Source organism: Marmota monax, unplaced genomic scaffold, assembly GCF_021218885.2.
Source record: "Marmota monax isolate L192 unplaced genomic scaffold, Marmota_monax_Labrador192_F-V1.1 WCK01_AAM20220418_F8-fsc00021, whole genome shotgun sequence".
Lineage (NCBI taxonomy): Eukaryota > Metazoa > Chordata > Mammalia > Rodentia > Sciuridae > Marmota > Marmota monax.
In genome coordinates, this window is record NW_026695228.1 from 17591953 (window position 1) to 17613189 (window position 21237).

Genomic DNA, 21237 nt, shown 5'->3' on the forward strand with positions numbered 1-21237 from the left:
GCTCCACCCAGTCTTGCCAACTCTGTGGATGGCCCATGGAGCACCCTTTATCATGGCTCTATCTGCTCTTCTCCATCAACCTTTAGCCCCACTACACATCAGGATCCACTCTGCTCCCCACACCCCATCATGGCCAGGAGCTGCTCCATGGCATTGTTGAGGTCTCCAACTCAGAAATGCCCTTCTCTGGACACCACCAACTCTCTGACACCGCGCATACTCCCTCATTCCCTTTCAACCTTGCATCTGACTTGGTTGTGACCTAGCTGTGATCTTTGAACCTTCTATTTTCTTCTAGTACATTGACTTTTCTCCTGACCCACTTCTCTTGGTCTCAAGCCAGGACCTTCACGCAGTCATTCGACCACAAGAAGTTTCTGTTTCTCACCAAATGACTGTTATAACACCATCTTGACTGATTCCAGCCTTCCAAACACCCATCTTCTGTTGTTGTTCTAAAAATTAGAAAAATCACCTATTTGTTTCATGAAACCTTTTTGACATTTATTTTCTAATTTCCTCTGGGCTGCTTAGACATTGGGGGTCAGCCCTGTTCCACATCGCCCAAGCGACTGTCTCCTAAAGCTTTCCTAGTCCTCAGGCATTTCCCCTCTTCTTCCTCATTAGTCCCAACATGTGGTCCCTCTTCTACTTTTGTAGAAGGATAAGCTCCCTTAATGCTCCTGAACTTCTGCTCAAAGCAAGTTCCTTAAGTGAGGAGCTACTTAAACACTTAGTATTAGCAAGGACAAGTGCACTTTTGAAAAACTCTGATAAAGGGATGAAAAAGCATGAGCCTTTTGGGAGGGCAATCTGGAAATTGCTATCAAAACCGAAAATGCACACACCCTTTGACCCAGCAATTTGGCTTCATTTCTAAGAATATGTTTAAGAAAAAACAAGAGGGTCAAGATGTGTGTACATAGATGTTTACTGCTGCTCTCTTGATGTGGTGAACTGTACTGAGATAGTTTAAATGTTCTTCCTATGGGAAATGATGAAATAAATTCAAGTGTGATTTTTTTACAGCTGTCCAAAAGAATGGGGAATGATCCATGTGCACTGACATGAAAATATATCCACAAAACAGAGTGAAATGAAAAAATAAAGTTGGAATATGGTAATGTAGTATGATCCCACTTTTATAAATACACAGATATTTCATTGTGAGAAAGGTGCAACAATAACAATAAATTCTTTATGCCAAAATATGCAAAGGGTAATAGGGTAGGGATATGTCTCTACTTTATACATGTCTGTAATTTGAATTTTTTTATTAAGCAGGAATTACACATATAGTTTAGCGACATAAAGTTTAAAAAAAAAAGCCATTTCAAATTGCCATTTGTTACATTTGACATTATTTTATGTTCACATCACAATCAAGGTGGCTTCTTTTCAAGACTCAGAACTCATTTCTCTTTCCATAACATCAGAAATCAGGCAGAAATTTCAGGTCGCCAATAGACCTAGATGGAGACTATACGAAGGCACATGCTCTTTCTTCTTCATCTCAAACACTCATACCAACATTTAGATATTCTCACTTTAGTTGCAACTCACTATCTTTAGCTTTTTCTTCCTTTTTTCTTCAGATGGCTGAGCAGGCCCAGGCCTTCCACATGGAGGTGGGGTAGGTGGAACATAAGAAGGACTGTACTTGTGGTTGGTTAGTTTTCCATAACCCTCCCATGACCTCTCTTTGAGCAAGAATGGTTGGTCTTGGTGAGGTCCTGTGAACATTTATTTGTCTGATTTGGATTAGGTTTACTGGTCCCATTCAGATAATTAATGGCAAAATTAAACTCAATGCCTCCTTTTATTCTTCCCAAGGACACAAAGATACTTCATACAGGAACATTATAAGCACTAGGCTCATTTTCTTTGCAGCTTTATAGAAATATCTTTTTGGAAAAGGTCCATATACCTGTTGGGCACCTTTGTGACTGACTTTGAGAACAATGATTATCAATATGGTCTATTCATTCTTTTTCCAGATACAGATGGCAAAATGATTAATTGTGTAGTGAATATCATGAGCTACAAAGAGAATCTAAGTGCACATCTTGCACTCTGGGACACACATGTACCTTCTTCTGTCATGTCCTACTGATTCTCCAGAAGAACTCTTATCTCAGGTTAACATGACCCAGTTCTCGCGTAACCTCTTCTATCTCTGCCAGGACCCAACTCCATCAATGATCCCTTAAGATTTTTTTTTTTTTTTGATCTTATTATCTTCATTTTCTTCCTCTCTCTTTGATCCTTTGGTAGTTTAAAGTCATGCTTAAGTCTCCTCTCCATTAAAAAAAGAAACAAAGCAATGACAAACATAAACTCAAAATTAACCCTTCCTTTGTCCAAACCTTTCCTATGGCCAGGTGCCCTGACTTGTCCCTGTTCTTTACTGCCGGCCATTTTCTGGGAGTAGCCTCTGTTGACTGTGCATTGCACCTCTCATTCATTTCTGCATTCTGGTTCTCTTCTTCCTACCCAAATAGACTTCTCAGAAGCAATCATGTGATCTCATTGCCAAGTCTAACACCTCCTCCCAGTTGGTTTTGTACACTTCGCACTTTTTTATACTTTCCTTGGTTTCTGCTATTCTGTTCTCCCTTTCCATTCTTCCTTGCTGTCTGAGGTTGGCTCCTCTGTTGCTTGCCCCTGAAAATTGGTGACCCTTTGAAGCTTCCCCTCAATTGCTTTGTTTTACCACTGTGTCCTTGTCTATGGACTTTCACTAATTCCCAGGAGTTCATCTCTCATATTATGGTCGACCATCCAATCTGTACCTCAATTTGTGCTTCTCACTTGCATACCTACATTTGTATTTGCAGAGCTCACACATTTTCCCAACTGGGTGTCTCAAAAATGACAAACTCAACATATCCATAGAGAGCTCGTAACCCTCCAGTGTGTTGGTCTCTTTTCATCCCAACTATCTCTTCTCACTATCCACCACAGAGATAATCTGGACTTCTCTGCATTCTTTCTCTCCTGCTGCTTTTAGCAAACCTGGGGTTATATCTCCTGAAATAATTCAAAATCATCTCAGCCCTTTCTCATTCTAAGAATTCCTTCCCTGTCCCACCCTTCTTAACTGGTACAACGGTGGCACCAACCTCAACAATAAACTACCAGCAACCGAAAGGCAATTCTGTTATGACTAAAGCACTTGTCAGTTTACAGAGATTTTCCCTAGTGGAACTTAGACCAGCTTCATGGAAACGTTGCTAAAGACCACTGGGGTGGTGCACAAATTGATGGCTATTCATCTTGCATATGAAACTAGAGTTCCTAAATAAAAATTAAGTTGCATCTGGGAAACTCAAAGTAATGTTTCTTTCACACCTGACTTTGTGGATTCTTACACCAACCAGTCTAGAAATTAATCACATTGACAAAATTGTTCAATGAGCTAAAATTTATTTATTAAATGTATTAAAAAGTAAAAAAAAAAGGGGGGGGGGCTGGGGTTGTGGCTCAGTGGTAGAGCATTGACCTAGCATGTGTGAGGCCCTGGGTTCTATCCTCAGCACCACATAAAGATAAATAAATAAAGGTATTTTGTCCAACTACAACTAAAAAATATTTATAAAGAAAGAACTGCTGGAGATCTTATGAGGTAAGTAGGCTGGGAGTTGATTTTTATAAAAAATAAGTTTATTTTCTAGAACAGATTTAGATTCACAAGAAAATTGAGAGGAAGGTACAGAGATTGCTCCTTCAAGCCTGATCTCCACATACCCACAGCCTCCCCTGTTACCCAGCCCCAGTACCAGGTGGGGCCTTAATTACAACTGATGAGACTTTCCTGACACATCACTGTCACCCATCGACCACCATTCACATTAACTGATTAACTGTGTGCATTTCGTTTTCATTCTACCCTGTTAAAAAAAACAAAACCATATTTTGTGATTTTTTTTCAAATTGGTTAATTATAATGATTATTTTATAAAGGAAGTTCTAGTGTTAATGCCTGCTAATTTTGGTTGTTCTTGAGATCTCACACTTTTATTACATGTTCAATTTTTTTAAGAAGAAAATACTGGCTAACCTGTATCCAATTCCAAGATTAGAAAACAAGTACATCAATAGTAGATCAAAAACCAGTGCTACCATACATGCCCCCTGACCTATTTAACAACTATCAGAATATATTGTTAAGAAAAAGCATATATTTCACTCTACAATGATTTTTATGGTTGCTCTTTATTTTAAAAGATTCTGTGAGCCTTATACTTTGTAAGTACTTTAGCCAAAGAGGGAAATAACCCTTCAGCATGTCCTCAAGGCCAAGAGAAGATTTGGAGGACTCTAGGATACAGGATCACTGGGGTAAACAGGTACAGAAGCAAAGTCACAGGGATTGAACTAAATAATACCCTTGCTTATGGTATTTTTTTTTTGGTGTGTGTGTGTGTAATGGAAATAATTTATCAATACCCCTGCTATATGTTCATCCTTTTTTAAAGTTAAAATCACATGCCATATTTCATAAACTGTGTTCATAAGCTACACAGAGCATTAAAAACTAAAAACGAGCTACCTCAATTAAAAACAAAAAAAAAAAGGAAATCTTGAGAAAATGAGACGCTGTAGGCATGACTGTTTTGGAAGTGCCTTTGTTTAGACCCCAAATAAGGGGCAGTGGGTTTCTGAAATCTGGCCTCACATGAGTATCTCATCACCAGAAGAACAAAGAGGGTTCCCGTAATGTCATCATTTAAAAAAAAATAATAATTCTAAGAATTGTTGACTTGAACTTTGAGGTTGCAAATGTTTGCTCTGTTTACCGCAGAAATCGGTGTTTGTTCACTTAAATTTGTAAACTGTGGTTTTCAGAGGAGGGTAATTTAATTCACCGATCTTGTGATGAATCCACTGACTGTGGACTCCATGGCCTCTAGAACATTCTCCCAGAAGCACAGACTTAGTTAGAGGTATTGCTCCTTATAAAAATTGTCTTGTAGGTAAAAGTAAAAACATGACTCTAACAGTTGAACTTTAAAAACAAGATGTCGGATCTCAATTATCCCTGCACAGTGCTTGTTCATGATGCTTGTGGGGCAGAAATGGGGACTAATCCATTGCAGTTGTTCTTTTTTCTTTCTTTCTTCCTTTCTTTTTCTTTTTTCTTTTTTTGCTATGATGAGATAATTTTTTATGTTATATTGAAACTAAAAGTCTGGTCAAACTTTTCTCCTCCTAATCATACCTACCAGAAGGGATGTCTGACTCTCTTCCTAGGCCTCTTGAGTATGCAGGTACTTTCATCTTTTCACCAACAACAATCATTGTGAAAAGTGTGTCAGATTCAAAATGGAGCCCCCGTGTCAACCCTGCCAGATTTAGGAAGGCTGTGAATTGGAGGCTGTCAGGCATGATTTTCCTGATAACAAGAACCATCACAAGGCTGGCTAGCAGCTCAAGGGCAGCTGACTGCATATCCAGGAGCCCTTGCCTGACAGTGAGTCATGAGCCCAGTCTAGCAAAACAGCAGCTATGACTCTCAGAGTGTTTACCACGTAACTGCAGCCCTCGCCTGAGGCCACAAGCACAGTGAGCTTCCTTTCAAAACATCTTACTACCTCTTTTCTCCCTGCGATAAAACCTTGACTTTTGTTCCTTGGTCATCCTCGAGCATCCTCGAGGCCACCCAGCCTGTGCATGTGTGTCCCTGTCGCCAGTCATCCTAGTCTTGGTTATTACCCCAGCAAAATCCTTTGCATGGAGATTCCTCTCTGTGGTGTTGTTTACCTGACAACACCACTGGATTAGTTTCTTCATTTCCAAATGACAAAAGCAATAAATGAATAACTGTAGATTTTCCACAGAGAACATCATGTGGATTATTTAGTTAGTGTAAAGAATTGAAAAAAAAATTATTTCATTTTTGAAAAATAAGAATTTTGGGAATCTGGAATGGAATGGCATTTGATACATTTTAATGTAAAACATGGTTCTAATATTCTTTAGTGATCACAGAATGATGAACAGCCACTGTTATTGCATTTTATTTGGGGTGGGGAGAGGTGCTGGGGATTGCACTCCCTGCTTAGCCCCATGCCTCTGTTATTTTTAAGGGAGAGAAAATAAAGCTTTAACCTAGAGTGTGAAATTTGTACCTAAAAGTAACAACTTATTTGAGAAAGGATGCTAAGAGAAGGAGACAAGATGTGAGTCCATGAGTGTGTTTGTGTGTGCATGCATATGTGGGGGGTACACATGTGTGTTCACATACATCCTCTGGGTGTGGATTTCCCCATCCTTGGATCATAAATATTTGAAAAAAATTGTAGTGAATGTCTACAGGCAGTTTTCCTTGACATTATTCCTTGAACAACACAGCATTAACAACTACTTATGTAGCATTTACATTGTATTAGGTATCATAAGGAATATGAAGAGGATTTAAAATACACAGGAGGATGTATATAGGCTATATGCAAATACACTATTTTATATAAGGGACTTGAGAACCTGAGAATTTTGGTATCAAGGGGGACTCTGGAACCAATTCCCCACAAATACCAAGAGATGACTATATATGTGTATACATAAATGAGTGTGTGTGTATGGTGTGTGTGGGGAGGCATACTAGTGGGCTGGGGCTGTAGCTCAGTCACAGGGTGCTTGCCTAGCACGTGTGAGGCACTGGGTTCGATCCTTAGCACCATAAAGGCATGCTGCTGTCCATCTAAAGACTTCAGAATCCTGTGGTTATTCAGATGGTGGCTAGGCATTTTTACCCAACCTATCTTAATAAATGCTTTTTTTTTTTTTTGGTAGGTGTGGAAATAATAATATCAGTAAATGTAAAAATTCTACTTTTCTCCTTACCGTATGGGAACCAGTTCTCCTTTTCCCACCTCATTTTTTAAAATCACTTTTTTTCCCCTCTGCTGCTAGGAGAGATTTGCCATTTGTCTTCCCGCCGACTTCTGGTCTAGTCCATTGCCAACATCTTTCTACTTGACTCTCATTGGGACATATTTCTTCTGGGTCTTTTTTCTTAGGATTAGTTTTAGAGAGAAGATATGAAAAATGTGCCCTTATGCAACACAGGGTCCAATACAATGGCCTATATTAATGTGCTTGGGTCAGGGAGGCAGGGGTGGCTTCCAGGAAACCAGAGAGGTCTTGGGAGGGGCATTTATTACAAGCCCATCTAATATCAGTACAGAGACTACTTGTGGGTGCTATAGATATTTTGAAAGAATGCAAAGAAGCAAAACGAAAGGGAAGAAACCCTTCAGGGATCAAAACTTCAGAGGGCAAAAGTTCAAGGAAGGATTTATTTTTAATGTTTAAAGAAAGGACGAATTGTGAGTCAGATCAAGAAAGATGGTTAAAGTGCAAAAGCTCAGGAAGCCCAAAAGTGCTGCTTGGTTTGCTGCATGTTTGTGTTTTCTGAGCCAGAAATCAGCCAAATACATCTGCCTCATTCCTAAAAGGTTTTCTAATGCTTGCCTAAGATTAAAAACACACACACACACAAAAAAAAAACCCATCTACTACAGCTTTAATGTGTGCAGAGGAGGGGTGAGGAGTAGGAGTCTTAAAAACACCAATGAGTTAGGTTGGCCTTGCCTGATACAAGCACATTCGAGTCTATGTGTGAGCACATTATATTTGCAAAGGTGTATGTGTGTGTGTTCTCATCATGCTTATTTGCAGATGGTACCAGGAGGGGAATCCACAGATTAGTAGGACTGTAGGTGAGACCATATACTAACACTGTTGGCATTTTATTATAAACTCAAACATACAACTGATTTGAGGTCTACAACTTTCTTAGGCTTCATGATTTCATATCTCAGTGTAACCAACTACAAGAATTTGTTCATCCCTTACCTAAAAAAGATATCTGGTTTTAGAAACTGAAAGCTGTGAGGGAAGTATATCACTTACTATAAACTTGTTCTGTGGAAAACCAAGGTCCAAAAAGCCCTGTGGCCTGTTTAAGGCCCCATGCTACTGTCCAAGTATTCTGTTCCCCATCTGGTAGTTATTAGCATTACCATCACATTACAAAATCCATTATCATTGTTCCCCGAGAAAATAAAAATCATATATGGCCAGCTATGGACTTTTGGTAACCAAGTTCATTAATTTGTCTACCGAGCACCTGATACAGGTGCCAGGCACCCTTGGAGGCTATGGCATCACAATGGCAAAGCAAAACAGACACGGCCTCTGCACTTGGGAAGTAAGGTGGAGTCTTAAAGCTATGCGGGTTGGTTATCCATATTTTGCTCTTCCTTAGAAGAAACTTACAAATTCATTTTGGGGCAAGGCCATGTGGTCCAGCCAGGTAGAACGCTTCAGCCCCTGCTGGAGGGGAACAAACCCAGGCCATGTACAAGGCAAGGCACTGGGTTGCTGTCCCCTCTCTTCCAATAGATCTGCTCCCCAGAGAAGGGATCAGGAGTGACACAGGACAAAATCAGAGCACAACCTGCAGGTCGCGCAGAGCGTGGAGGAGTCAGGATACCATTATTTTAACAACCACAGCATTTGTCCTCTTGAGTGTTTTTCCCACAAAACACAGTGGGGAAGCAATAATTGACTGACGGCACCATATGAAGTGGACTCTGCTCCTTTGGTTTCTACAATCTATTAGGTGTGGGGGGAAACACAGGCTGGGTTCCTGCTGCAAGTAAGAAAAAAATGAATGATTTCTGTGGCTTGGAAGCCTCTCAAAGTCCGGGTCGATCAAGCAGCTGCTGCCCTTGGGTCTGAGTCTCTTCATTCTGTGTGACTCACCGTGTTGAACCTCTGGGAGGACTGAGAGCATGGCCCCACAGCTGCCTTTCAAATGCACATCTGGAATTCTTCCACACCTTGAAGGTGCAGAAAGAGCACAGCAATGATGATTGATTAGATCGTCTTGCTGCTGTTCTCTGAGAAAGTAATGCTTCCTCTTTCCAGAACATCTTAATGTTATATTTGGAACCATTCTTGTTTTGAAACTGTTTTAAATTAAACTCAGTTTTGGCTGCACTGGCTTCTGGTGAGAAGAGTATTATCATAAGACTCCAGGACAACTCATGGAAAACACACCATTTAATGGAGGAAAATCCATGAATCCTCAATGGTACTCCAAAAGAAGAGAGCTAGGAGGAGCTCATTTGAGGCATGCAGTACCCAGTTTTTGACACCGTGCACTCTAAGTGAAAGCCTTTTCAATGCCTCTCAAGTAGGAACTGTATTTCAAGGTAACCAAAAATCACCAGTTGACAAAATAAAGCTCTATTTCATAGAATGCCTGCTAAATGTAGAAAAACAGATTTACCAAATCATGATCTTGCTCCTCTTATTGAGAAGGTAGACCCAGGCAAGGATTCTCAACTTGTGTTGAAGACCCGAGGAGAATGGTTGATGGAATGTGGAGATGTATGGAGTGCCATAGTGACACTACAGTGATAAGGCTATGGTCATCTGGAGAAAAACGGCATTATACTTTCATCACCCTAAACTAGTGGTCGATCTCAGCATGCATGGGGGGATAGTGGGACATCCAGATGGCCTGGTCTCCTGGGGTCCTGCATTCTGATGCTAAGCATCAACCGTGAAGCAGTCTAACTAAAGATGTTTAACTGGGGACTAATTGACCAGTGAGTGTAACTTCCAGAACACACAGAAGAGAAAGAAACAAGCTAACCGACACCATTATCCAGCAAAATCAGGCCTCCCTAGGCCACTGGCCCCGTGGCTGCAATAAGATGTCTATGCAGAAAGACACCCAATGCTGGGTTAAAAGACAGAGAAGGACATAAACCAGGGTAACATGTGGTCAGAGGCTGGCTCCTGGCTTGGACAAAGAAGCTAGGAAGAATATTTGGGGGGGGAACATCTGGTGAATCTGAATAATATACTATTAGATGATGTTTAAATATGACTATTAATTTCAGGTGTGATGGTGATTTATTTTTAGGTGTGACTAATTTTTGCCAAGTAGGAAAGTTTAAAAAAAAAGGAAATGCGTTTTGAAGAAGTTAGGGGAATAATGTCATGATATCTCTAACTTATTTTTCACATAGGACACACAACTGGATATTGTGTGTGCAATGTGATGTCCGGCTCCCTTGGGAAAGGCTGCACGTAAGTAGACGCCTAAGCAAGCCCACTTTTCAGAGACTAGCAGGTAATGCTTAAATATAATTGCTATAAGTATTGAGTGTACATTCAGTATATTTTCTAAGGATTGAAGTCTGAGAGTAAAGAGTGAAAAAAATGGCCTAAAGTAGTTATTTATTTTTGGTTTTCTTTTTTTCCAACTATAGGAGAATAGTGAGAAAAATTATGATATGTCCATATCTGAACTGTTGTGAAGTCACACAGCTAAGATGTGGGTGTAGGGCTGGAGGCTACCTCAGTGGTGGAGCACTTGCCTAGCACCTACAGAGCCCTAGCATGTCCCTTTCTCAGAAGTTCAAAAAATCAAAAGTGATTATATATCATTTGGATTATATTTAATAGCATGAAGTCTTGTTTATGATAATGCTCAGTGCAGGGCATGTGACTCTTTTATCATACGGTCCCAGTTGTGTACAAGGGGATAGGACTTAGCCCTCAGGTAATTGCTGAGAGAGGGATAGAGAGGAACCAGTGTGGTCCCAGCAACAGTGATTGACAAGAGGAAATAAAAGAGAGAAAAATTTCACAAGGGGAGACAGTCAAGGGTCGTGGGGCCGACCGAGCGCAGGCGACACTGCTGTCCGTTTCATCCAAGGGAGTCAGTTGTCTCGTCACAATCAGCAGATGTGGTAAATTTTCTGACACGATGATAAGAAACTCCTAGTTTTACTCATCTCCAAAGCTGAAAGTTGAAGAGTTGAAGCCCTTTTGCCCTTTTCACAATGACTAAAGGCAAGCCACCCCTCCTCCTCACAGGAGCAGACTCTGGGCCTGCCAAGGCAGCTCTGCTTTGAGGGACAGGAGCTGAGCATGAGCCCACTCAATGCAGAGCAGCTAGTGGTCACCCACTTGGCTTTGCAGGGACAGCCCCACACTCTCCAGGAGGCTGGCCAAGCCCCGGGGGCTCCTGGGAGACCCAGACACAATCCTTCCCCTGGGGAGCAGGGGGGCAGGGTTCTTCAGTTACCAGAAGAGAAAGGAGCTCCACCAACCACCACATGAACTTAAAATGGTGAAGAGACCCGTGGCTCTCACAGGATGGGTTAATAAAATCCTGATCATGTTAAAAAGCAATGGGAGAGATTGAGATAGAATGACATGCACTGACAGGGAAAGTTCCTGAAGCTCCATCGTTTAGGGAGTGGAGCCAGAGTTAGAGCAACAGATCTCATGGAGTCCTGTTCACACACACATACACACACATGCATGCACACACACTCGGACATACACCTATGCAAAGAAAAGGATGAACACACAACAGACTCTGGATAGTCGATATCTATGAGGAGCTGGGAATGGGGTGAAATCAATGGGATTTACATTTTTCTTACTCTTTATATTTCCAAAATTTTAAAGTTGTCTTTTTACAATAGCATGCATCACGTATTATGTAATTTTTTCAAAAGAAGGAAAGATAATCTCACCCACTTCTGGTAGAAATGTAAAAATGATACAGTCATTTGAAAACAGTTCAGCAGTTCCTCAAAACGTTAGACACAGAGTTACCACACAACCTAGCCATTCCACTACTAGGTGTTTACCCAAGACAGAAATATAATCCACACGAAGGCTTGAACATGCATCTTACAGCAGCAGCCTCTTCTGTAATAACCCCAAACTGGAAGCATCCAAAATGTCTACCAACCAATGCAGGGGTACAAATTGTGATATAAGCATACCATCGAACACCGTTCAATAATAAGGAACAACTGTTGAAACGCACCACAACCCGCATGACTCTCAAAACAATGATATCAAGCAAAAGAAGCCAGCCCCCAAAGAGTGCATACTGTGTATTTCAATTTGTATTAAATTCTAGAATTACAAACCAGACTACAGTGACAGAAAGCTGATCAGTGGTTGAATGGGAGGTAGGATGGGGAGGGGTGAGTGGGAGGGATAATAAATCCAAGGACACTCTTGCAGAGGGCAGAGATGCTCACTATCTGCTTTGTGGTGATGGGTTCACTAATGTGTGCTATATAGCAAACTTTATCCAACTGTATGTTTTAAATATCTGTGGCTTATTGGGTGTAAATTATGCCTCCAAGACTCTATTTAAAATGTCACATGCTTAATACTGAAATTTTTGAAATGATAGGAGAATAAAAGTAAAAAAGAACTTTTTTACTCCCTTGAAAAGACCACTTCTAAAATTTTGAGACTTTTACTTCTGGAAAATTTTCGAGTCCCCCAGACTCTAAGTCCGACAAAGGCAAACCTACCTAATTTATCAGCTCTATTCCCAGAACCGTGCTGGACAATCACAGTTTGTTTTATTATTTTTTGATACCAGGGAGTGAACCCAGAAGCATTTAACCACTAAGCAACATCCCCAGGCAGTTTTTTATTTCTTGTTTTGAGATAGGGTCTCACTAAGTTGCTTAGGGCTTCGCTGAATTGCCGAGGCTAGCTTTGAACTCATGATCCTCCTGAGCTGCTGGGCTTATAGGCATAAGCCACTGCGCCTTGTGACAACCACAGTTAAAATAAGCGAGGGGGTCTATGTTTAAATAAATCAATGCACATGTACACAGCCTACCTGCTCCGTTTCATATCACATCATTAGGGCCCTTGCATGTCACCAAGAATTCTTTGAAAACGTGTAAATGCTACACGCCATCCTTCTCTCTAAAGTTGTTTTTAGGCTGGGGTTGCTTACAATTTTTCCGTATACTCAATAAGTACTGTGAAAGGCAGTGTTGTATATAAATCTTTGTGTGTACACGGCAAACTTTCATACACCACGGGCCCACTTCAAAGTACTTAATGGATCCAATTGAGTAGGCTAGTAACTTAGTTTTACATTGTACAGATAAAAATAGGTAAATTTTCCATCTTTTAAATTCATTTGCTAATTAAATTCTTGTTCCTTCAGTTTTCTCTCTTGTCAAATGGTAGCAATAATAGCATCAGCCTCTTGGTATGGCTGTTGGGATCAAAGGAGACAGTGTGGGAACAGGGCTGGTGTTAAGCCCAGCAGAGAGGAGGCTTGTGCCAGGCACAGTGGTGCTCGCCTGTAATCCCAGCAGCTCAGGAGGCTGGGGCAGGAGGTTTGCAAGTTCAAGGCCAGCCTCAGCAACTTAGTGAGGCCCTATGCAACTCAGTGAGATCCTGTCTCTAAATGAAAAATAAAAAGTGCTGGGGATGTGGCTGTGTGGTTAAGTGCCGCTGGGTTCAATCCACAGTACCAAAAAAAAAAAAAAAGAGCAATCTGGTAATGATGGGTGCTTATGGCCATTCTTCTGCCAGAATTGTCCATGATTCCCTCTAAATCCCTTCATCTCACCTGCCCCTTAGGAACTGCCCGTCTGAATACATCTATCAGCTTTGCTGGAAGAATCTTTGGGATGGTTGAAATGATAAGACCTGAAGCTTATGTTGTTGTTCTTACCTAGCACCACTTTGGAAAACTCATCTTAGCCAAAGATCAATGCCAACCCCATGAAGGGACTCCACATTCTGGCCCTGGTGACTCTGGTGGCAAAGAGGGGCCCAGGGAACAATTGTCTTTCAAGTGGATTTTCCCCTGCTTTCTGCTGATTTTCAGGGTTGCACAAGTGAAACTTGGTTGAAACCACCAGCTCCGTAGAGCAGTGGTGGCCAACCATAAATCATTCTGGTTCCTTAGCAAGTGTTGAACACCTTAGAACCAGATGGCTCTCAACAGGACTGTTGGATTCAATAGTTTGAGAGAGAAAATTTAGCCAAATTCAGGTTCCAGATTCTTAGCATTTGCAGAAATGCTTAGTGGGTGTAACACACACACACGCGCGCACACACACGTGTGCACACACACAGCTTTTGTTTACTAGATCAACAAAGACAAAGATTAATATGTAACTATATGTATTGACCCAGAACATCTCCAAATGCAGCTTCACTTAAATGATAACCTACTAGTTTGTGGCTAAGGGAACTGGGGGCTAACAAAATTGAGGGTCTTGCCCAAAACTCCAGTAACATAAGTGGCAAGAGGAACAGACCCAGTTCTATTTGATTTTATATCATTTATATGATACAGAGGAACTATATTAATGGCCAACATTCCCCAGTTCACTAGGCGTCTGGTGCATCGCCTCATGAGGTCCTTATGACCTTCTCTGTTCAGGGGCTGCCTCTCCACACACCTCCCCAGTGTGGAAATCAGACTGTCCTCTGCTTCCTGGCTCGGTGTTGTCCTGGCCCAGCATCACGGACACTGCTTGGATGGTTGTTAGAAAGGCAGACTCGGGCCACCCGACTCAGAATCTGTACTTTAACAAGATCCCCACGTTAAAATTGCAAGGCACTCCCCCCAGATCTGCTGTCAAATGCACACATGATGGTCAGAGCAGAGAGGCGCAGAGTCACTGAGAAGAGCCAGAAAGTCCCTCGGGCAAGCAGGTCTTGTGTGCACTGACCCAAGACTGAATGAAAGTGCGTGTGTGTGGGAAGAGGGAGGATGGGAAGACAGGGAGGACTAGAGGACAGAGAGGCACAGGGCCACCCTGACTGGCAACCTCAGCATTGCCGAGGGATGGAGCCCCTCGGGTAAAGGCTACTGTCAAGGACAGTCCTGGGGCATGAGGGAGAGAGACATCAGGCTTCCAAGCCGCCGTCACTGCACACTTGCCGTGGGCAGCCCTTGGACGAGAGCATAGGCAGATTATAATCCACTTGCCTTCTGGAAGCTTCATGAGGACCCTCCTAGAGGGTCGGAAAAGGAAGATGCCATTCGGCCATACACCCGTGTGCAGTTCCTCTGGTCTACGAATCACGTTTGTGTGCTCTTTCAAGTTTCTCTAGGGAAACAGGGTCAATGTCTCAATGAAGTAAGTGATTGGAGGTCGTCCCATGCCCACAGGTTCTGTCCTTCCCCACCTAGAGCCGATCACATCCTTAAGAACGAGCATATCTCCCCTGATCCATCCCTAATTTTTATGGGAATGTAGCTGCCTGAGCCGACAATTGCTCATGTCACTCATGAGCTCCCCCTTGGTGGAAGGTGTCTGGAAGCCGCGAGGGGGGGTGTCTAGAGATGGGTCGGCACAGCCCTGGTAGGGAATGGTTGATCTCCGGCTTTTTGAAGCCCCAAGGTCCCCATTTTATTGAAATTAAAAGGGAGTTTGACTATGTCTGCTCCAGAGAAAGGGGGTCACCTCAAAGTTTGGGAGAATCTGGGGTCATTGTCTAGTATCTGGCTGACTGCATTCCTCCAGGATCATAACTTGGCTTCTCCGGCGACCTGCCTGCTGGGGGGTGGGGGGCGCGGGGAGAGCGGCTCTGCCACAGGCACGTCCCCCCCCCCTCAGTCTCGTGACATCTGGTTTCTCCTCTTCCTCCGAGTCTCCATGTCTTTCCACCACACAGCCTTGCCTCCTGTGATGAGGAGTCATCAAACTGTAGCAAAGAGGTTCATGGAGATGACACCTGCAGGACTCCCGCCTTCTGGGTGCCCTGCTGTCTCCCTGGTGCCCGCTCTGAAGCTCACCGTGCCAGGAGGGACAGGGTAGCACGTGATAAGGATGCTCACAAGGTCACACGGGAAGCCATGTGGTTTGGGTCAGGAAACCAGGTGCCTCGCTGTCAGGTTACACCCACAGACGCGGGCACCACGGCCGCGTCGGGTGTCTCTGGGTTTCAGCGGCTCTGAAATTATGAGTTGTCAGTCAGATGGCACGGAAGCCTGGAGCCTGTTATCAGCTAATCAGAAAGGCCTGCTTGGATGTGGTTTAGACATCCTGAAAGGCAGCACAGTGCGGCACAGGGTGGAAATTGCCATCCCCTGGATGAATTATGGTGCCTCTCTGTGTGTATGTGTCTCTGTGTGTGTGTGTGTGTGTGTGTGTGTGTGTGTATGCTGGTGCCTTTGTTCTTAACTATCAGATGAACAAGGAGAGAGCTTGACAAGACAGGATGGTTTTATCATAACATTCTAAAGAGAAGTACCCGTATATTTGTGCAAATGCAAAGTCTACTTAACATTCTGATTTTTTTTTAAGAGAGAGAATTTTTTTAATATTTATTTTTTAGTTTTCGGCGGACACAACATCTTTGTTTGTATGTGGTGCTGAGGATCGAACCCGGGCCGCACGCATGCCAGGCGAGCGCACTACCCCTTGAGCCACATCCCCAGCCCCTTGTGATCTTATTCAACAGAAATGCCTTTTAGAATCCTAAACTGTTTCATGTTATTACACAATTATGCAATTTATTCTCAAATACACTCTCATGGTAAATATTCAATAATTACAAAGTTAAACTCCTCTTTCTCTACCTCCCCTTCTTCTTCCTGCAGATAAGCACTGCGACCATTGGGCATGAAGCCTTCTGAAGCTTTTTCCCTATAATTATAAACATGTGTATGGTCCCAAATCAGTTATATAATTTTGATGTTTTGTTGGTGTCAGAAATGTCATTATATTGAGCAAATCATCTACAGGTTGCTTTGTTCTTTTAGAACCATACCCTGGTGATCTTTCCATGTTAGGACAAGTCAATCCATTTCATTCTTTTTAACTGCTGCATAGTAGTCCACAGAATGATCACACCACCTTTTATGTAATTGTTGACTTCCTGATGGACATGCAGGTGGTTTTCTATCTTCACCAACATGAGCAAAGGCTGCCATGATTTTTGTCTTGATGCTTCCTTGAAGAAACACATGTATATTTGTCTAAAGGAGAAGTCAGAATGGAATTGCCATGATCCAAGGGATATAGGTTTTATATTTTAATGAATATAGCCATCATCCTTCTGTATGTGGCAGAACCAATTTCCACACTCTCAGGAGTGGGTGAGAGTACTCAATTCCCCACTCCAATGCTTGAGACTAGACTCGTAATGATTTGCTTACTGGAAGGGTGGAAATATCATTCACATTTAACATGCATTTCCTGGATTACTACTTTCTGGTTCTTTTTCTTCATTTTGGAGCTATGTCTTCTTACTTCTGCACATTTTAAAACTTTGGCCATCCTTTTCTCTTTGGCTATTAGGAGCGGAATGCCTTTTCTGAGAGAAATTGCCAAAAAGCTAGCAGCAGCATACAGTACCAGGATTTTTTTCTTTATTACGGAAAGTCATGAAAGACTCTGCTTGCACAGAAATGAAGAAAGCAAGCTGCGGTGTTGTGCACGTGCGTTTTTCCTCCCCATAACGTGACTTGAACACCCACACGGCTTCAGCAAGCCAAGCGAAGCCCCCCAAGTCTGCAACGGCAAAGATGAAAGACAAAGGTCGGCCTGCCACAGCCTCAGTAGCAAGAAGGGTGATTTCCAGCCAACAAACAGCTGAAATCTGGCTTCCGGGTCCTGCAGAAGAACTTCACCTGCCATCCCAGGGATGACCCTTTCCTATAGAAATCTTTGCTGTAGCCGGAGTTTGGGATTCGGGCTGGTGCTTATCACTGGCACATCTAAGCGACATAAGCCTGCGACATAGGCCTGCGTCCCCGCCTGGGGTTATCTGAGGGGCACATCGCTCTCTGGTACCGACAGAGGCAGAGAAGCAACCAGGTGGCAGCAAGGGCCCTGCTCAGAGTCACCCTCAACCGCAGCACCCCTTATCTCTACAGCGCATCTCCCCCCCGGGATGCTGAGGGCTGGGGGCTCGAGAGAATGGGGGCACTTGTGGGGTGCAGAGAGGCCAAGAGGGGAGGGGAAGGAGATCCATCTTCTTTGGAGTTGGTTCTGACGCAGGTGGATGGGCCCTGGAGCATATACCAGGCTAACAGGCCAAGGTCGGGTGAGGCCTGGATAAAAGAGCTGGATGTATGTGATAGAGCCCCTCAACTGTCTGTTTTCAAAGAGCACTCAAAAAGTCTCTAACCATTTCTACAAAACAGCTTTGAGGTAGGTTATGTGTCCGTCCTTCATGAAAGTGACTAAGAGGCTGAACCTACCTTTTTGAGGAGATGCGAGTTGGTGAGCCCAGGTTAGATCTGCAGCTCACCAACGGAGCAAAAGAGCAGGGGTGGCTTGGCACACATCAAGACTTTGGGGGGCTTGTTAAAGCACAGATTCCCGGGCCCCATCCCCAGAGCCTGATGCAGGAGGTCTGAGGCACCCCGCAGGCCTGATGGGCTTCCAGGTGATATTGGTCCTGCCGATCGGGAAACACACTTTGAGCACCCCTGGGCTAGCGAAAGCTCATTGGAGAAATCTTAAATTTGGAAGAAAACAGATGCGAGGGGCTTTTATGGATGGTTTGCAGCTGTGATCTTTTCTCTGTTTTACCGACATCCTAGGTCAGAGGCCTGAGCCAGAGAGGGCTGGCCCTAGATCCCAGTATAAGAGACTGTCCGCTTGCCATGATTCCAAACAGCAGAGAGAGATGAGTGTTGGGGAAACGGGAGGGGAATTTATTCACTGTGGCCACACGGGGAAGACAAAGGGCCTAGCGACCTCCTAAGAAAAAGGCCCTTAAGGTACTGACAATAGCTTCAGGATTATAGAGGGGGTAAGAAAGGTGGGAAATATCCAGAGTCAAGCAGCCTCGGTCACACTGGGGTCTGGTTGATCATGACCTGGGGTCTGGTTGATCATGACCTCGGGTCTGGTCCTACAGGGGCACCAGGGAAATCAGTTTTGCTTTGGGAGCAATTGCAGTTCCTGCCTTGAGGTGATCTGCCTGCAAGGCTCACTGTTCTTGGAACTTGAGATAAGCTGGGGAGGGAAAGTGACTCAGGTTAGGACAATGGCGGGCTCCTCCTTCAAATCAGCAACTTTTGAAAATAAATTATTTATTTATTCTAATTAGATATCTATGGCAGCAGAATGCACTTTGATTTATTGTACACAATTACCAGCACAACCTTTCATTTCTCTAGTCGTACGTGATGTAATGTCGCACCATATACGCAGTCATACGTGTACCTAGGGTAACAAATTCCCAATTTTTTAAAATATTTTTTTTAGTTGTTAATAGACCTTTATTTTATTCATTTATTTATATGCACTGCTGAGAACCGAACCCAGTGCCTCACACATGCTAGGCAAATGCTCTACCGCTGAGCCACAAACCCAGCCCCCCAAAATTCCTGATTAAAAAAAAAATTTTTATAGTTGTCGATGGACAAAATGCCTTCATTTTATTTGTTTATTTTTATGTGCGACTGAGGATCAAACCCAGTGCCTCACACGTGCTAGGCAAGCGCTCTGCCACTGAACTACAGCCCCAGGCCCCAAATTTCCAATTTTAAAGGAGCAGTCTGGGTCACACTGGGGTCTGGTTGATCATGACCTCGGGTCTGGTCCTACATGTTACTTCAGGAGGCTGGGAGAGGGGGTTTCAGACATTCAGAGAATGCTTTTGTGATTAGGTCTGCACATGGTGGAAGGGGAACAAAGTGTGTCTGAGGAGCTTCTGAGGGCAAGTGACACTGAAGGGGGGCTGTAAAGTCCTAGAAGGCCAAGGGCCAGGGTCAGGGTAAAATCAGCTGTACAGAGTGTTAGTGTAATAAGTATTCATGAGAAAAGAACCACAATCCCACCCAGGTATTTTTTAAACCATTTGAAACAATGGTCAAGTAATAGTTAAAAGGCTTAAGGCAAGATCCACTCCTGTCCCTTTACCACGTTCCCCACTCCCAGTCCTATTCCCTAAACCAACTTTTCATGTTTCTCAAACTTTATTGAGTACATGAATCCCCTGGGGATTTTGTTAAATGCAGGTTTGACTCAGTGGGCCTAAGAAGTGGAGGCCTGAAATTCTGTACTTCTACAAACTCCCAGGTGATATGGTGTTGGTCTATGGGTCACACTTTATATTAACGGTTTGAACAATTATTTTAGATGTGTATTTTGGCAATCAGTTTTAGCCATTGATAATTTACTTCTGCCATAATATAATTTTATTTAGTATTTTGATCAACATTAATAAACAGTGTTACAATGACCATCTTATATGGCCTTTTGTTTTTCCTGGAGTTTTTAATTGTCTTTCTTTTCTTCTTACAATGTCTTGCTCATAAAAACTCCTGATCCCTCCAAAGTTCACTATAACAGATATTCTTTGAAGTGCTCTTTTCTCTGGAAGATCTTCCTCCCCCTACTCATTTTACCTCTTCTCCAAATTAAATAAAATGAAAACCACTTCCTACCTCCTCCTCAGGTTGTTCACTCTTCCTAGGATATTGTCTCCTTTCTCCTATCATTTCCTCTTCACAGGCTTTCATGCAACCTGTTGAAGTATTGCTCACTACTGTCATTGTAAGCAACTTCTCGAAGCCTTGTAGCTTCCTTTCCTCCATCAGTAGAGATATCTTCCTCTGCTTTCTTTTGTCTCCCTTATTCCTTTTTAAAAATTGGTTCTTTATAGTTATATATGACAATAGAATCCATTTTGATATAAATATACAAGCATGGACTATATCTTATTCTAATTAGGACCCCATTCTTGTGGATGTATATGATGGCAGAATTCACTATGGTGCATTCATATGTATACATAGGAAAATTATTTGAAATTCATTCCACTGTCTTTCCTTTTCCGATCCCCCTCCCTTCCTTTCATTCCCCTTTGTTCAAGCTACTGAATATCTATTCTTCCTCTCCCTTATTCCTTCATTGCATACATGTGTTTATGCACACACACACATACACACACACACGCCGCCTCCTCAGAAAGACCCCTTGTTCCTCGTGAAGTAGTTCCACCCTTCTCTTTCCCACCCCACAGCCACCCTCCATGACATTGCCCTGGATGGTAGATTCATTTTATTGGTGGCTCTAATTAATACTCTCCCTTTACCTGTACCCTTTTGGATGGACTTGGTTTTTCCATTGAGAGATACGGTCCATTTCCCTACCCCTTGACCTGGACTGATCTGTAACTTGCTTGTATGTGACAGAAGTGGAGGTGTGCCAGTTCTGAACCCAGACACTGGGATTCCTTGTCTATTTTTACTGTCTCCAGAACCTTAACACCACCATGTATTCAAACCCAGGATAGCCAGCTGGGGGAGGGGCATTTGTGTTCCACATCCTGTGCACACATCTGCAGGACAGGCATATATTAAGTAAAAGACTTCCTAGCAGGTAGCAGAAGAGCAACATAGTACAATGTGAAAATGCTGATTCCCTTTCCTCTCTCTTGCCCCAAAAGGCC